Source organism: Triticum urartu, chromosome 7A (assembly GCF_056163025.1).
Source record: "Triticum urartu cultivar PI428250 chromosome 7A, HENAU_Tu73, whole genome shotgun sequence".
NCBI lineage: Eukaryota > Viridiplantae > Streptophyta > Magnoliopsida > Poales > Poaceae > Triticum > Triticum urartu.
Window position 1 is genome coordinate 40,362,532 of NC_141879.1, and position 17,323 is coordinate 40,379,854.

Sequence of the window (17,323 nt, forward strand, 5' to 3'; positions counted from 1 at the left end):
CCCCGAGTAGGTAAATGATAAAAACAGAATTTTTGATGTGGAATGCTACCTAACATATTTATCAATGTAATTCTTATTTATTGTGGCATGAATGTTCAGATCCATAAGATTCAAAACAAAAGTTTATCAATATCAAAACAATAATACTTCAATCATACTAAAAAGCAAATTATGAAGCTTCAAAAATAACATGGCTAAAGAAAGTTATCCCTACAAAATCATATAGTCTAGTTATGCTCCCTCTTCTAAACACAAAGTATAAATCATGCCCATATCGGTGTCAGCCAAGCAATTGTTTCATAGTTTGTAACGTGATTCAGCTTTTTCAACTCTTCACGCAATACATGAGCGTGAGCCATGGACATAGCACTATGGATGGAATAGAAGGTGGTACTGGACAAAAGGAGGGAGAAAGTCTCACGTCAACTAGGCAAATTAATGGACTATGGAGATGTCCATCAATTGATATCAATGTGAGTGAGTAGGTATTGCCATGTAACGGATGCACTAGAGCTATAAGTGTATGAAAGCTCAAAAGAAAAATAACTGGGTGTGCATCCAACTTGCTTGCTCATGAAGACCTAGGGCAATTTGAGGAAGCCCATCGTCGGAATACACAAGCCAAGTTATATAATGAAAAATTCCCACTAGTATATGAAAGTGACAACATAGGAAACTCTTTATCATGAAGATCATGGTGCTACTTTGAAGCACAAGTATGGAAAATTTGACTCTTGTTGCGATGACATCGATCCAATGGCGATGGGTGCATGATCAGATGGTACTTCTATTTATATATACTAGCATATATGCCTGTGCATTGCAAAGGGAGAGATATTTTTTTGCAAGAAGCATCGGGAAAGATAATTGATGTGTCCATAAAAACGGTCTCAGCGGCGGTGGGGCAACAGAGCGAGGAGATGCGGTGTTCTCGCGGGTCATGTTTGCCCGGCGAGATCTGGATAGTGGTGGGGTTGGTCTGACTGGCGGCCACCACCCAACTTGTGCCTTTTTTTCTCCAGGTCTGCCTTTGTGTCGAGGTTGTGGTTTCCTCCTCACTTTGTGGCTGCATGGCGACCTTCGGGGCAAAGTTGCTTCAACCAATCTCTCCTACGATGGTGTAACCGGATGGGTTACTAATTGCAGTAAATCCCATTTCATTGGCATAATCATCACATAACCATGTAGTCCTTATTTTACCATGGTGTATTCTCTTTAATTATTTTAGCGCTCACTTGCCCATAATTACTTTTAATTATAGCCAACCAATATATTCTCTTTTATCGTCAAATAGCACGTGGAACGCACAATAGCTCATGTCTGGGCTAGGCCACTGGTAGGCACCAAAACGACCTATGTTGGTAAGGCGCGAAAAAAAGAATGAGTTGAAGGATCAAACTGTTGGGGAACGTAGTAATTTCAAAAAATTTCCTACGCACACGCAAGATCATGGTGATGCATAGCAACGAGAGGGGAGAGTGTGTCCACGTACCCTCGTAGACCGAAAGCGGAAGCGTTAGCACAACGCGGTTGATGTAGTCGTACGTCTTCACGATCCGACCGATCAAGTATCGAACGCACGGCACCTCCGAGTTCAGCACATGTTCAACTCGATGACATCCCTCGAACTCCGATCCAGCCGAGCTTTGAGGGAGAGTTCCGCCAGCACGACGGCGTGGTGACGATGATGATGTTCTACCGACGTAGGGCTTCGCCTAAGCACCTCTATGATATGACCGAGGTGGATTATGGTGGAGGGGGGCACCGCACACGGCTAAGAGATCCAAGGGATCAATTGTTGTGTCTATGGGGTGCTCCCCTGCCCCCGTATATAAAGGAGCAAGGGAGAGGCCGGCCCTAGAGGGGGCGCGCCAAATGTGGGGAGTCCTACAGGTTCAAGAACTATGTAGACATGACCAAGACACGTCTCCGGTCAATAACCAATAGCGGAACCTGGATGCTCATATTGGCTCCTACATATTCTACGAAGATCTTTATCAGTCAGACCGCATAACAACATACGTTGTTCCCTTTGTCATCGGTATGTTACTTGCCCGAGATTCGATCGTCGGTATCTCAATACCTAGTTCAATCTCGTTACCGGCAAGTCTCTTTACTTGTTCCGTAATACATCATCCCGCAACTAACTCATTAGTTGCAATGCTTGCAAGGCTTATAGTGATGTGCATTACCGAGTGGGCCCAGAGATACCTCTCCGACAATCGGAGTGACAAATCCTAATCTCGAAATACGCCAACCCAACAAGTACCTTCGGAGACACCTGTAGAGCACCTTTATAATCACCCAGTTACGTTGTGACGTTTGGTAGCACACAAAGTGTTCCTCCGGTAAACGGGAGTTGCATAATTCATAATCATAGGAACATGTATAAGTCATGAAGAAAGCAATAGCAACATACTAAACGATCAATTGCTAAGCTAACGGAATGGGTCAAGTCAATCACATCATTCTCCTAATGATGTGATCCCGTTAATCAAATGACAACTCTTTGTCTATGGCTAGGAAACATAACCATCTTTGATCAACGAGCTAGTCAAGTAGAGGCATACTAGTGACACTCTGTTTGTCTATGTATTCACACATGTACCATGTTTCCGGTTAATACAATTCTAGCATGAATAATAAACATTTATCATTATATAAGGAAATAAATAATAACTTTATTATTGCCTCTAGGGCATATTTCGTTCAGTCTCCCACTTGCACTAGAGTCAATAATCTAGTTCACATCGCCATGTGATTTAACAAAAATAGTTCACATCGTCATGTGACCAACACCCAAAGGGTTTACTAGAGTCAATAATCTAGTTCACATCGTTATGTGATTAACACCCGAAGAGTACTATGGTGTGATCATGTTTTGCTTGTGAGAGAAGTTTAGTCAACGGGTCTGCCACATTCAGATCCGCATGTATTTTGCAAATTTCTATGTCAACAATGCTCTACACAGAGCTACTCTAGCTAATTGCTCCCACTTTCAATATGCATCCAGATTGAGACTTAGAGTCATTCGGATCAGTGTCAAAACTTGCATCGACGTAACCCTTTATGACGAACCTTTTGTCACCTCCATAATCGAGAAACATATTCTTATTCCACTAAGGATAATTTTGACCGCTGTCCAGTGATCTACTCCTAGATCACTATTGTACTCCCTTGCTTAACTCAGTGTACAATAGATCTGGTACACAGCATGGCATACTTTATAGAACCTATGGCTGAGGCATAGGGAATGACTTTCATTCTCTTTCTATCTTCTGCCGTGGTCGGTCTTTGAGTCTTACTCAATTTCACACCTTAAAACATAGGCAAGAACTCCTTCTTTGACTGTTCCATTTTGAACTACTTCAAAATCTTTGTCAAGGTATGTACTCATTGAAAAATCTTATCAAGCATTTTGATCTATCTATATAGATCTTGATGCTCAATGTGTAAGCAGCTTCACCGAGGTCTTTATTTAAAAAAACTCCTTTCAAATACTCCTTTATGCTTTCCAGAAAATTCTACATTATTTCCGATCAACAATATGTCATTCACATATACTTATCAGAAATGCTGTAGTGCTCCCACTCACTTTCTTGTAAATATAGTCTTCACCGCAAGTCTGTATAAAACTATATGCTTTGATCAACTCATCAAAGCGTATATTCCAACTCCGAGATGCTTGCACCAGTCCATAGATGGATTGCTGGAGCTTGCATATTCTGTTAACACCTTTAGGATTGACAAAACCTTCTGGTTGCATCATATACAACTCTTCTTTAATAAATCCATTAAGGAATGCAGTTTTGTTTATCCATTTGCCAGATTTCATAAAATGCGGCAATTGCTAACATGATTCGGACAGACTTAAGCATAGACATGAGTGAGAAACTCTCATCGTAGCAGCACTTGTCAGTATTGGGCAAATCGTCAACATTTTTCAATTTCATGGACACTTCTACGAATTTTTGACATTTTCTAAAATCAAGAGCATTTTTTGAATTCATGAACATTTTATACTATTTGCATTTTTTAAAACAATTTTCTTGAATCGGCGAACAATTCTAGAATGGACGAACATTGTTTTGGAAATTGGTGGAACAATTTTTGAAATTTATGATCATTTTTTTGATTTAACGAACATTTTTTAATTTCATGAACATTTTTTGAAATGCATGATCATTTTTTGAATCAGCGAATATTTTACGAATGAGTACACTATTTTGTAAGTCACGAACAATTTTTGAATTTTTAGGATATTCTTCTGTTCATGAACATTCTTTGAATTGGCAAAATTTTGTTCAATTTCATTAAAATTTATTTAATACATGAATTTTATAAAACCCATGAACATTTTCGGATTTCCCAAAAATTGTTTTCAAAATTTCGAACTTTTTTGAATAAGCAAAGTTTTTACATAAAACACGAACATTTTGTGAATCAACAAACATTGTATGGTTTATTAAATATTTTATTCAAAATTCTCATTTTTTTAATTTTTGAAATTTTTTGAAGCCCAAAGTTATTTAAAGTATAAAAATAAAATTTTAAAAACAGGCCGCATGGACATGTGCCGGCCCAAATGGGTGCGCTGCGTCTTCTCCTAGTGCGCAGGCGCAGTATAGGAGGTCCCTACTGCATGGGCCGACCCAGGCGAGGGATTCCCTTTGTGAGGCGTTTTTTTATCACTTATAGGTGGCGTTGGTGGGTAATATTTTACAATTTTGGGGGCCATTTCCATGACGTATTTCAAGAAGCAATAGCCCCTTTATTATTAATTAGGTATAGATAATGGGGCCAGTCCATGCTCTATCGTATACCTGCTCGTGATGTGGCCGACAGCACGGGGGGTCACTGCCGCGTCTGTCCTTTGATGATGCACGTATCTTGTGGAATACTCCTAAGTATCAAGCGTGAGGTTCCCATGAATTAGTCCTTCCGTAATATAAGATGTTATCTCATTCAACATGTGAGTATATTGGATGTAGTAACGTCTTATATTATGGGACAGAGGGAGTAGTTACTAGTTAGTAGTGGTGCCACTTTGTTGTCTTATCTTAGTATTATGTTCATTGCACCACCATTGCACATATGTGGAATACTCATATGTATGCATGCATGCATGCATGTATGTATGTATGTATGTATGTATGTATGTATGTATGTATGTATGTATCGCTTGGTATTTTGTTTAGTTGTGGCATAGCTCCTTGTTGGTTGTCCTCGGTGCTCGTAGACACCTATGCAATCGCTGTAGGTTGCTCTATCTCTTCTTTTAAGTTTTTTTTTGATCGAAAGGGGTCCCCCGCCCCTTTTGATTAAAAACGAGGCAAAAAAGAAACACATAATGACTATTCACAACGCTGGGGCTAAACCGAAGTACCTGAGCTAGTAAGTTCTCAGACCGACCGACATCATGAGCATAAGGAAATTCATACAGGAGCTAACTATCACATAAGCATCAACATCAGCTGGAATGGGACCTCAGATAGATGCCATGTTGATCAATTCTGGTGTTCACTTTATTCTTCATCTCGAGGTAATCCTCTTCTCCGATCTAGCAGAAGCATGTGTTCCTTCATCAATTTTGATTGAGTGTCCGAGCAGAGAATCTTCCATTGATGAAGCGACACACTTGCTTTTCCAGAAGAATCCATATATCTTTCCACACTACTCCTTGAAAACACAAATCATTTCGCAATGTCCATAAGCTCCAGATGGATGCAATACATGCCATACCAATCAAGTTATTACTTCAATTCCACAGATCAGGTAATTCAGATATATTAGTAGGGGAAATAAACTGAAAAACTTCAGCAATGACTCTCCACAATTTTTTGATGAGTTATATATGCACATGTCCGCTTAATTATATATGCAAACGTGTGCGCATGCAGTTTTCACTGGATCTTGTTAATCATTGAAGTTGACAAAGGAAAAGTTCAAGTACTGGACTCACTACTTAAAAAAGCTGCTAACTACGAAATCGTGAAGGGGATGGTCAACAGGTAATTTCAATCATTATCCAACTATATGTCGGCCTCTTTTTAGGTCGTCATTTCCTGATACCAACTAATTAATAACTCCTTTATGCCAGTTTTAAAAAAAACTCCTTCATTCATTTTATTTGCCGGCGGGCAGGGCTTGACAAAAGTTCATCAAACAGGTTGAAGGCCCACGGATAAAAGAGCTGAAATTGATCCGACCCAAGGTAATTAATTAAGTAGCTAGTACCAGCTAGCTACCATGCATATCTTTAATTCTAATTTCAATACCATTAATTATCATGCTTAACTAATTATTATCTGATTGAATTCTATTCTTGTAAAGGCCCTGAAGCAGGTGCATGGGACTGATTTATGTGTATTCTATGTTTGCGAGAACATTCGCATGATGACTACCGAAAGGACTAGAACTGATAGAGACCAATGGGTACGTTTGCCAGAACACTATTCATAATTTTTACATCATTACCTACTATATATACACACAACTAATAATACATGTATACTTTGATCTCTTCTTTAAAGATGAAGGAGATGCAGGATCAGGTCCTACCGGATACTCGCGTACGAGCACTTCAAAAGGAAATAGCGGGATTTTTGCTCGGCCAGGTTATAGATCCCAAAGGAGAATTCTATTACCCGCTACCGCTATAATGCCTCCATGTAATGATCTGCAAATTGTAGGAGAAATTGTATATACCAAATTGTATATATACATGTGTATGTGTGAATGGTGGTGCGAGACATTCGATGATATATATATATATATATATATATATATATATGATCGGTTCTATGAGAAATTCTATTTATATATATGCATAACGTGTACAATATGTAATATCATAAAATACCAGCAAATGAAAAAAATTAAATGGAAAAAAATTAAAGGAAAAATAAATCATAAAACCAAAACCCCTAAACCTTTCAGTACCGGTTGGTGTTACCAACCGGTACTAAAGGTCTCCCAGCCCCCGGCGCTGGCTCGTGCCACTGAAGGAAATATGCCCTAGAGGCAATAATAAGTTATTATTTATTTCCTTATATCATGATAAATGTTTATTATTCATGCTAGAATTGTATTAACCGGAAACATAATACTTGTGTGAATACATAGACAAACAAAGTGTCACTAGTATGCCTCTACTTGACTAGCTCGTTGATCAAAGATGGTTATGTTTCCTAGCCATTGACATGAGTTGTCATTTGACTAATGGGATCACATCATTAGGAGAATGATGTGATTCACTTGACCCATTCCATTAGCTTAGCACACGATCGTTTAGTATTCTGCTAATGCTTTCTTCATGACTTATACATGTTCCTATGACTATGAGATTATGCAACTCCCGTTTACCGGAGGAACACTTTGTGTACTACCAAACATCACAACGTAACTGGGTGATTATAAAGGTGCTCTACAGGTGTCTCCAAAGGTACTTGTTGGGTTGGCGTATTTCGAGATTAGGATTTGTCACTCCGATCGTCGGAGAGGTATCTCTGGGCCCACTCGGTAATGCACATCACTATAAGCCTTGCAAGCATTGCAACTAATGAGTTAGTTGCGGGATGATGTATTGTAGAACGAGTAAAGAGACTTACCGGTAACGAGATTGAACAAGGTATTGAGATACCGATGATCGAATCTCGGGCAAGTAACATACCGATGACAAAGGGAACAACGTATGTTGTTATGCGGTCTGACCAATAAAGATCTTCGTAGAATATGTAGGAGCCAATATGAGCATCCAGGTTCCGCAATTGGTTATTGACCAGAGACGTGTCTCGGTCATGTCTACATAGTTCTCGAACCCGTAGGGTCCACACACTTAAAGTTTCGATGACAGTTATATTACGAGTTTATGAGTTTTGATGTACCAAAGGTTGTTCGGAGTCCCGAATGTGGTCACGAACATGACGAGGAGTCTCAAAATGGTCGAGACATGAAGATTGATATATTGGAAGCCTATATTTGGATATCGGAAGTGTTCCGGGTGAAATCGAGATTTTACCTGAGTACCGAGGGGTTACCGGAACCCCCCGGGGGGTTAATGGGCCATAGTGGGCCTTAGTGGAGAAGAGGAGAGGCGGCCAGGGCAAGGGCCGCGTGCCCCTCCCCCTAGTCCGAATAGGACAAGGAGAAGGGGGCGGCGCCCCCCCTTTCCTTCTCCTCCACTTCTTTTCCCCCTTCTCCTATTCCAACAAGGAAGGGAGGGAGTCCTACTCCCTGTGGGAGTAGGACTCCTCCTGGCGCGCCTCCTCCTGGCCGGCCGCACCTCCCCCTTGCTCCTTTATATACGGGGGCAGGGGGGCACCCTAGAAACACAACAATTGATCGTTTGATCTTTTAGCCGTGTGCGGTGCCCCCTCCACCATAGTCCACCTCGATAATACTGTAGCAGTGCTTAGGCGAAGCCCTGCGTCGGTAGGACATCATCATCGTCACCACACCGTCGTGCTGACGAAACTCTCCCTCAACACTCGGCTGGATCGGAGTTCGAGGGACGTCATCGGGCTGAACGTGTGCTGAACTCGGAGGTGCCGTGCGTTCGGTACTTGATCGGTCGGATCGTGAAGACGTACGACTACATCAACCGCGTTGTGCTAACGCTTCCGCTTTCGGTTTACAAGGGTTGAGGGTACGTGGACACACTCTTCCCTCTCGTTGCTATGCATCACCATGATCCTGTGTGTGCGTAGGAATTTTTTTGAAATTACTACGTTCCCCAACAGCCACGTGGTGACCCTTTAGTGGCTGTTCATGTTGAACCAGGACTAAAGGGGGGGGGGGATTTAGTCCCCACCCTTCAGTGCTGGTTATAGAACCGACACTAAAGGGCCTCACGAACCGGTGCTAAAGCCCAATTCTGCACTAATGGGGGTAAACTGCTCAGTTAGGAGGCCAAACTTATTTTACTAAGGACATGCATCAAGTATTCCCATGTATTTGATGCTTATCATTAGGTTCCCTAAATGGGATATTAATGCCATTACTTCCCAGATGGCTCACTTTCTTTGCGAAAACAGTGGCAATAATCATAGATACCACTTGAAAAATATGGTGTTGGTGTCTCAGAGAAAAGCTTTTTGGGGATTGGATCTGCCTAATTTGAGAGAATTTTTTTCTTTATTAGCTTCTTGGGCCAAAATATATTTTGTGGAAATAGAACTAGTAGATTCTTGTGGATCATAAATATAGCACTTTTAATACCAACATTGTTTGGTGCAAACAGGGTGTTGGTTCTCCATTTGGAAGGAATTTACAAGGGCAGGCTTTTCCTATTGTTAGACCTTGGTAATGGAAATGGCATTAGTTTTTGGCATGACATTTCAGCTTGTGATACTACTTTGAAAACTTAGTTTTGGGAAGTTTTTGAGAACTATCAATAACATAATGTTGCGAAATGTAGTAGAAAGTATTGTTTCGTCCTACGAATCATACTCCCAAGATAAGTATGAAGATTCAAGTTAGATTGGATCTGATATTTACAAACAAGAGTGCGACGAAAGATGTGCTCGCGTAGATCGTTGGTGTAGACTCCCATAGTTATGATTTACAACCTCCCAACCATGAGAATTTCCCACCTCGAACAAATATCAAAAGCATGATATCTCTGTCAGTATCAAGTGTCAACGCATACAAAATTTACAGTTCAATAGAGATTCATCTTCCAAAGCTAAGCTATGCCGAAGAAATAGAGATAGGGTGGAGTAGCCTTTCGACGGTCAAGCAATTTCCATGGAGAGAGAGAGAGAGAGAGAGAGAGAGTGGGAGCCCTTGAGCCACATTGGATGCAATCTAGGGGTTGCCCCTCACATATATATAGGAGCGTGGGAGGTGGGGCTGCATTGGAGGAGGATGCACCTCCTCATTGGGCCGGCGAACCAAGAGGTGGGTGCCCTACCAAAGCCTAGCCGTCCAAGTGGCTTGGCCCCTAGGCAAAAAGGGGCACCCACTATTTGGGCCTTTTAGGGCCATGTGCCCCCCCCCACTTGGGCTTGCCAAGTTGACAAATCCATGACACCATATATATTTATCTGGGAGGTCCCAGAACACTTTGAAACCCTCCTTGATTTTCCGGTGATTTTTCAGTCTTCCTGGACTTTCCCGGTTTTCCAAAACTTCTCCAGTTTTCTGTGGAACACTTTAGTTTTGCTCCGAAACATTTTTTGTTCTTCGCCGAAAGATTTTTATCTGCTCGAAACTTTCTCGGTGAATTGCTCAAGAAGTTAACACTTATAGTACTAACAAAGTAGTGAACCTTAAGCAGATGACCCTGCAGGTTTCGTAAAGTGCAGAAATGACCCGGAACTCCATCGGTAAATGATCAATAGCGAAACCTTGGACATCCATATTGACCCCTACACTTGTATGAATTATTATTCGACTGAACTTTAGTTTCCCGTACAAAATTCCTTTTCTTCGTGATACTTTACAAAACTTGATGCGAGGCGTATCGGTATCCATGTGAAGCAAGTCTTGATCATTAAACCAAGTAATCCTTGTTACCAATTTTATTTCTTTTCTTTTCTTGTTTCCGTATTCTAGCGTCCCCGTGATCATATCACGTTGTATCTAGATAGACGATGATTGATATCATAATACAGAGAGGGCACGGAGAATCTCTCTCCATCGCCAAAGGAGCAAATCTCAATCTTTAGCTATCGAGTCATTGAGATACTTTTTTGATGCACCCCAAAGTTGCCGTTATGATCACCCTGTTACGGGTAACGTTGCACGAACCCCAAAGTCTCTGTCCGACACGAAGGTACATTGATATTATCATGGTCTAAGTAAGTGAGTATACGTAAACATTTGCATGATTATACTTATAAAAATATGACGATGTGATCGAGAAGTATATCATTAAGTTGGGTATGTCAACACCATTGTTCCACCAACAATGTGTTTACATTATTCCCGACATCCATTCTTACTTTGACAATGCGCATGATCAGGAAAACATGATCGTCAACAATACATGGTATAGTTTTAAAACTGAGACTAGGGATCTAGTTGGTGTTTATTATTTTACACATGCTAATGAGATTTTCCTCTGAATCTCATTTTTGTGCCAGGACCATTGCAACTATAGCATAGAAAGATAAACAGTAATTATGAACATGGAAATAAATAATAACGTTATTATTGCCTTTAGGGCATATTTCCTTCACATAATTGCTCTATCTCACATGTTTGGGCTTACGGTGAAACGTTTTGTTCCCAATTTTAACGCCGACCAACTTATATGGCTGGTGGAAGCATCCAGAACATATACCACCAAATCCTTCTAGATATGATTAATTTTGGTGGGGTTTTTGCCCCTTTTTGGAAGTGGTTCTGGAAGATTCCTATTCCTCCCAACTTTCATGTTTGAATTGCCTGTTGCTAATGACCAGTTTTCGAATAGAGATAAATTAGGTAAGATACATAATATATATTGAGGACTTAGCCTCTTTATTTTGTGGTGAAATGGAGAATGTTCACCACTTGGCTTTTTATATATACAAATATCTATGTATGATTTTTCAATTTTTCAACCCAAACAAAAACTATAGTTTTTTAGTGAAAAAATAATTTTGAAATTTTGACAACCATGTTCAAAAAGTGACATATTTATGATACAGAGGGAGTAGTGCTGATGATAAGGTAGATAGCAAGGAAAAAGGCAAGTCTGAATTCAGCATGGTCATCACAGAACAAAATAGACACTGCAGGTTTAAACATGCACAACAAATGTTTAACAAAGCCAAAATGTACCGATTGAAGGTGCAAGTTGGGTTGCATACATAAGTTTTGATGCCTCAAAAAATTCTGCAACTGCAAGCAAGTTGTATCATTCTTTTGGAGGACAATTTCAGTGATCGATATTTCCTCGTGTCTCGTATAATGTATACACCTAAAATCAGAAATTCCGATCAGAATCTGGGCTGCAAGTTTCTAAGTGATGTGTTATGGTATATGTATACTTCAATTTTTAATATGTATGCAAAATAATAGACCTCTTATATGTCATATTGATCTGCAGGTTGTAGGTAGTGAAATAATCACAGAGATCTTGCAGAAAAGCCAACTTGAGTTACACATGATTAAACCTCTAGCTCAGAAACTGTTCGGAAAAGAAATGGTAAAGGATTGACATACAGGTGAGGGGCTCCACTTCAGCTTGGGCCAGGCCAATGTGTCGAGTCTAGTTTTGTTTTTTGAGAACAGCGCCGAGTCAAGCTACCAGGCTACATACGAGCTAATGGAGTTTCCGGCCTCACCCTACGGGATGGACTCGTGTACTGCCCAGCTTGCTACCCACTGGACAATGCAAAATATTATGATCTGCTGCATAAACGAGCAGACAGTAACAATGTATGATCCGTCTGACAGAACTAGAAAAAAATAATCAGAAAACAAACTTAGTAAAGAGAAACCGGTTGGAAGTTAATCTCGTGCAAAAAGATCTAGTTGCATCGGTGTTGAATGCATCTCATGCACCACGAGCTTATCGACGATGAGAGTGGAGCCGGTAGCATTGTTGAAAACGTACAGCCCAGCCGCCTCATAGATGGCCTCAGTCGGGTACACTCGGGACGTCGCCGTCAATCTCCCGCCCATAACGAAGCTCTCCACAATGGAATGGTCCACAAGAATCCTAGCGGATAAGGCCTCTCCGTTGAGCACCGGAACAGTGCTGCCCACCACACGCTTCACAACATTCCTGGCCAGCGATGACTGGGACTCGTCATGGCAGAAGTGGGTCCGGAGGTCCCCGTCAAGGCTCCTAGACATGTAGAAGTACATTGCCATTTGTTCACTGTGACCGTTGGTGAGGAGGAGGCCGAAGGGGCCGAGCGCACCCCGGTTGGTGGCACCACCGCTAGTGCTGCAGTTGTAGCCGATGTCGGCTGTTGTGGGCTGCGATGTCAGAAGTGTTGAGGCAGAAGGAGGCCTCTATGTCGAGCTGAGCGGCTTGCCGGAGATGCAGGGGGAAGATGGAGCCAGTGCCGATGGTGATGCCACTGAGGTCAGTTGCATTATGACGGAGGGTCTCAATCTCCTCCACCGGCCATTGGAGGAGGTTCGTCCGGGTCTTCTCGTCCAGCGCCACCGTCCTCGGAATCGCCTACATCATACACCATTAATTAGAGAGTTAATTTAATTTCAAGCTAGGTAATTCCGGTGATCATGATGGCACTTTGATATCAAGAACCACAACCTTTTCTTCTAGCTAATAAGATGTTTCTGTTCGTCAGATGATCTCTTGCCTGCTCATGGATTCAGCAGGCAACTTAAAAGGTTCTCTTATGTGCGAAAAAGTACAAGCTGGCTTATAACACAAACGTGATGGAAATGCTCAATCTCAACCTTTTTGAGTTAGATTCGATCTTCTCAGAGAGCCTAATAGTGAAATGAGTCGGAGAAAAAGCATAGCCAAAATATTTTTGAAGTCACAAATACAAATAATTACTACATGTCTACATACATCTGAATCAGGAAATTTTTGAACATCTTATAATAATGAACGAAGCGAGAATCTATCTATCAAACATACAAATAATCTATCAAACATGTATATATATATATATATATATATATATATATATATATATATATATATATATATATATATATATATATATATATATATCGAGCATGCATAAATAGCGAATGGAACTGATGATAGATGCTAAACACGTGGTAAAACAGATCAAATGTATGTACAATAAAGATACCTGGAGGTTTGCCCATCCCTTGGCGAGGTCGGTCCGGTTGGAATCTGTCTCACCAACATACGCCCACATCACACGTCGCCGCTTTGTAGGATCATAGAATGTCGTGGACGCAAATAACTTTCCCCAATTGTACCTCAGTCCGATTCCCACATCTGCTTCTGGGTCCAGCGGTGTCCATGTGTTGGTCACTGCGTCATACTTTCCCAATGCGTAGTAGTCATGTCGTTCATCGTCCATGCTCGCCTTCAGGACGTACAACTCTTCCTGTGATGAGTTGCTATTGCCCCCAACAGGGTAGAAGTCGATGCACTCCCACATGCCGGTGCCCTCGACGCGGTGGACCGGACGCGGGATGAGCTCGAACTTGACGAAGTCTTTTGTCTTGTACATGAGGGCGATGCCAGCATGCCCGTTGTTGTCCTTGGACCCGATCATGGTGCGCCATGTGTTGTCGGACTTGTCAAACCATGCGGTCATGGGGTCACGGAAGTCCTTTTTGTATGTCCCAGGGGGCGGGAAGAGGACCGGGTTGGCGGGGTGCTTGATCCAGGTGCGGAGGAGAGGGTCATGAGGGTCTGCAGGTTCGGCGACGCACTGTACCTGGGCGAGCGTGTCGGTGTTCCCTGTGTAGAGCAGGACGACCTTGCCGTCGGGAAGTATGGTGGCGGAGCCCGTCAAAACGCCGTTAATGTCGTACCATTGGTCAGGCATCATGGCTAGGGGTAGGTGGTGCCAGTGGACCATGTCTCGCGACACGGCGTGGCCCCACGAGATGTTTCCCCACGTGACACCCTCCGGGTTGTACTGGTAAAAGAAGTGGTACCATCCACGGTAGTACATTGGAGCTGCATGTTATTCGTGTTTCAATTAATCAGTACTCCTAGTTCCTTGCCAATGGATAGACATTAGACATAGAGAGAGACGACAGCTGGTCAGGATTAAAAGTGATGAGGATCCTACTCACTCACCGTTTGGATCTGCATGCATACATGCATGCATGTCGCCGGAGCACGTAAGCAAAAGGTGGTCAGTTTCTTTCTCCGCCAAGCAAACAAACAAAACGATAGCAAAAAAGGCAGCTAGCCATTGCCAGTCAGTTTCTTCCTCCAAACATAGAGCAAGGCGAGGAGAAAGAACACAGGAGGATTTGCATCTAAAAATTCCATGATCGGAAGTAATGGATTCCATACCGTTCATGTAGTTCTTCTCCGGCTGGAAATGGTAACCGGTGCGCTGCCACTGCAGCATGGCGTTGCTCCACGGGAAGCCATCGGCCTCATCGCCGATTTCCCCCACCGTCTTCTCCGACGACGGCACGGCCGCCTCCTCCCGCCTGGCTCTCCGGAGACGGAGCACCGGGCTAACCACGTTGCCCAGACCCCCCACCCTGGCCCCTGGGAGGAGCGAGTGGGTGACGACGAACACCACCATGGCCGCGGCGCCCAGCACGGCAACGCACTCGCGCCACTTCATGCCGCCGCCGCTCCGCTGCTGCATCGACGCGTACGAGTACAGGACGGGCGGCGTGCCGGCGCGTGACTTCATCGCGACGGCCGCGGCTAGAAAACTGAAGAGGAAAGCTTTCGACCGGGGTCTTTCTTGAGTCTTAGAGAGCGCAATTTATAGCTGCGCCGAGGCCAGGGAAAGTTAGTACTAAATCACTAATTTAGACTCATCTTTACACTAACGTCCATATATGTGGGCGTTTACATCTCGTCTATACGCATGGATCAACGTTTATTTGTATTTGCATGAATCTTGGTATGTTTTGTTAGATTTTTTTATGCTACGTAAGACTAGGCTGGTGTGTAGGCATACGTCCGGTCGCCCATACGTCCGTTTCAGCACGTGAAGGGGCTGGTATGTGCGCGTTTAGCAGTTCGCCCACACGTCGGTTTTCATGTACGCAGAGGGGCTGGTGTATGGGTGTTTATCAGTTCGCCCACACGTCCGTCTCCTCTCCCACACCCAAAGCTGTCAGTTGCCATGTGTTTTGCAGGGTACATGACAACTGTCCTAGTGTGCTTGTAAGCAGATGACAACTCTCTCTTTACCCAAACATTTTATTTTTGCCGTGTTTTTTTAGTGTTATATGGCAACTGCCTAGTGTTAGTAGGTGACAACTCCTAAAAATACCACCTTCATCCACACGCTCGTCTCCTCTCACACATCAAGTTGTCAGTTGCCATAGGCGTGTTTGGTTTGTCGGCTCGCACCTGCATCGCACCACACATGCATAATCTGGCCTGTTTGGTGTCCTGTGTGGCCTCCTCAGCCTGGCCCAACTGATGCAAACAGAGGCCCGTCAGCCAGGCTGAGAGGAACACAGGAATCGGGCGTTCCTGCGATGCAGCCTCGTGCCTGCACCCGCGCTTCCACTTAAAACGAACCGGTACACGGGATAGGCCCTGATATTTACCAGAATTATTTCAAAAGTGCCACCGCAACTCTCTTTCATCTCCTCTTAGATCAGATCGAGGACCCAAACCAATCACCGCCGCCGCCGTCGGGAGCTCCTTCTTGTGCCACCGGTCAGGACTACCTCGTCCGCAACTGTCAGAGCTCCCTCGTCCTCGACCCCGCCACCCTAGCTCCCTCTTTCGCCATCGCTCCGAGCTCCATAGTCCGTGGCGACTCCGCCGCTGGAGTTCCATGCCCCTCGCCGGCCGGCGCCTGGATGCATCTACTTGGCAAGACTTGCTTCGGAAGGGGAGGCGCGCCTGCGACGGCTCGGCCAGACTGTCCGTGGTCGCGGCGGCGTCATGGCCTCATGGGGAGCTGGTGGTGCAGGAGCTGGCTGATTTCTCATACAAGCTTCCAAACGCCATCTCACATTGACCTGTCCCTCAACATGCACACAACCAAACATACATCTCAACCCATTTTTCCATCAGCTTAGCCAGGCTAGACTCACCCAGGATAGTGGATGCAATGCAGCGTGAGGCTATGCATGAAACCAAACACGCCCCATGTGTTTTGCAGGGTACATGGCAACTGCCCTAGTGTGCTTTTAAGCAGATGACAACTCTCTCTTTACCCGAACATGTTATTTTGCCATGTCTTTTTATAGTGCTACATGGCAACTGCCTAGTGTTAGTAGGTAGCAACTCCTAAAATTTTCAAATCATGACAATTGTTGTAGACCAGACCATACATGACAACATCTGTAGTTGTCCAAAAATGGCATCTGGCACTTGACCTGAGATGGCAACTGCAGTTGAGCAACCATGGCAACTGTAGTTGTCAGACATGGCAACTGTAGCTCAGCAACATGGCAACTGCAGTTAAACGAACATGAAAAAAGGTTCGGACCATGACAACTGCGGGGACGTGTGGTGACTGTCACGTGGGGCGTGTGGCTCGCAAGCGGGGAGGGACGACGGCCGAGAGAGGTCGTGCAGGCCGTGGGGTCGCTCACCCGGACGTGTGGGCGAACGTGACGAACACCGGACGTGCGGGCTGTGGCGGGGTGTGTCCGGACGCGCGGGTGCGGACGAGCCTGTGTCGATGCCACACGGGGCGTGCGGCACATGCCTTCTAAATGCCACACGTGTGATGGATATCGGCGTCCATATTGCAAATGAATTTAG

At 43.7% G+C, this 17,323-nt stretch overlaps 1 protein-coding gene and 1 pseudogene across 1 annotated transcript in view; one reads left to right on the top strand and one right to left on the bottom strand.

The window, feature by feature from the left end:
* The window catches only part of LOC125523946 (ribosomal protein L29 family protein), a 50,101-nt gene that overhangs the window by 20,664 nt on the left and 12,114 nt on the right, over positions 1–17,323 (top strand). The window lies entirely within an intron of this gene.
* LOC147957458 (sucrose:sucrose 1-fructosyltransferase-like) lies at positions 12,331–15,446 on the bottom strand (annotated as a pseudogene).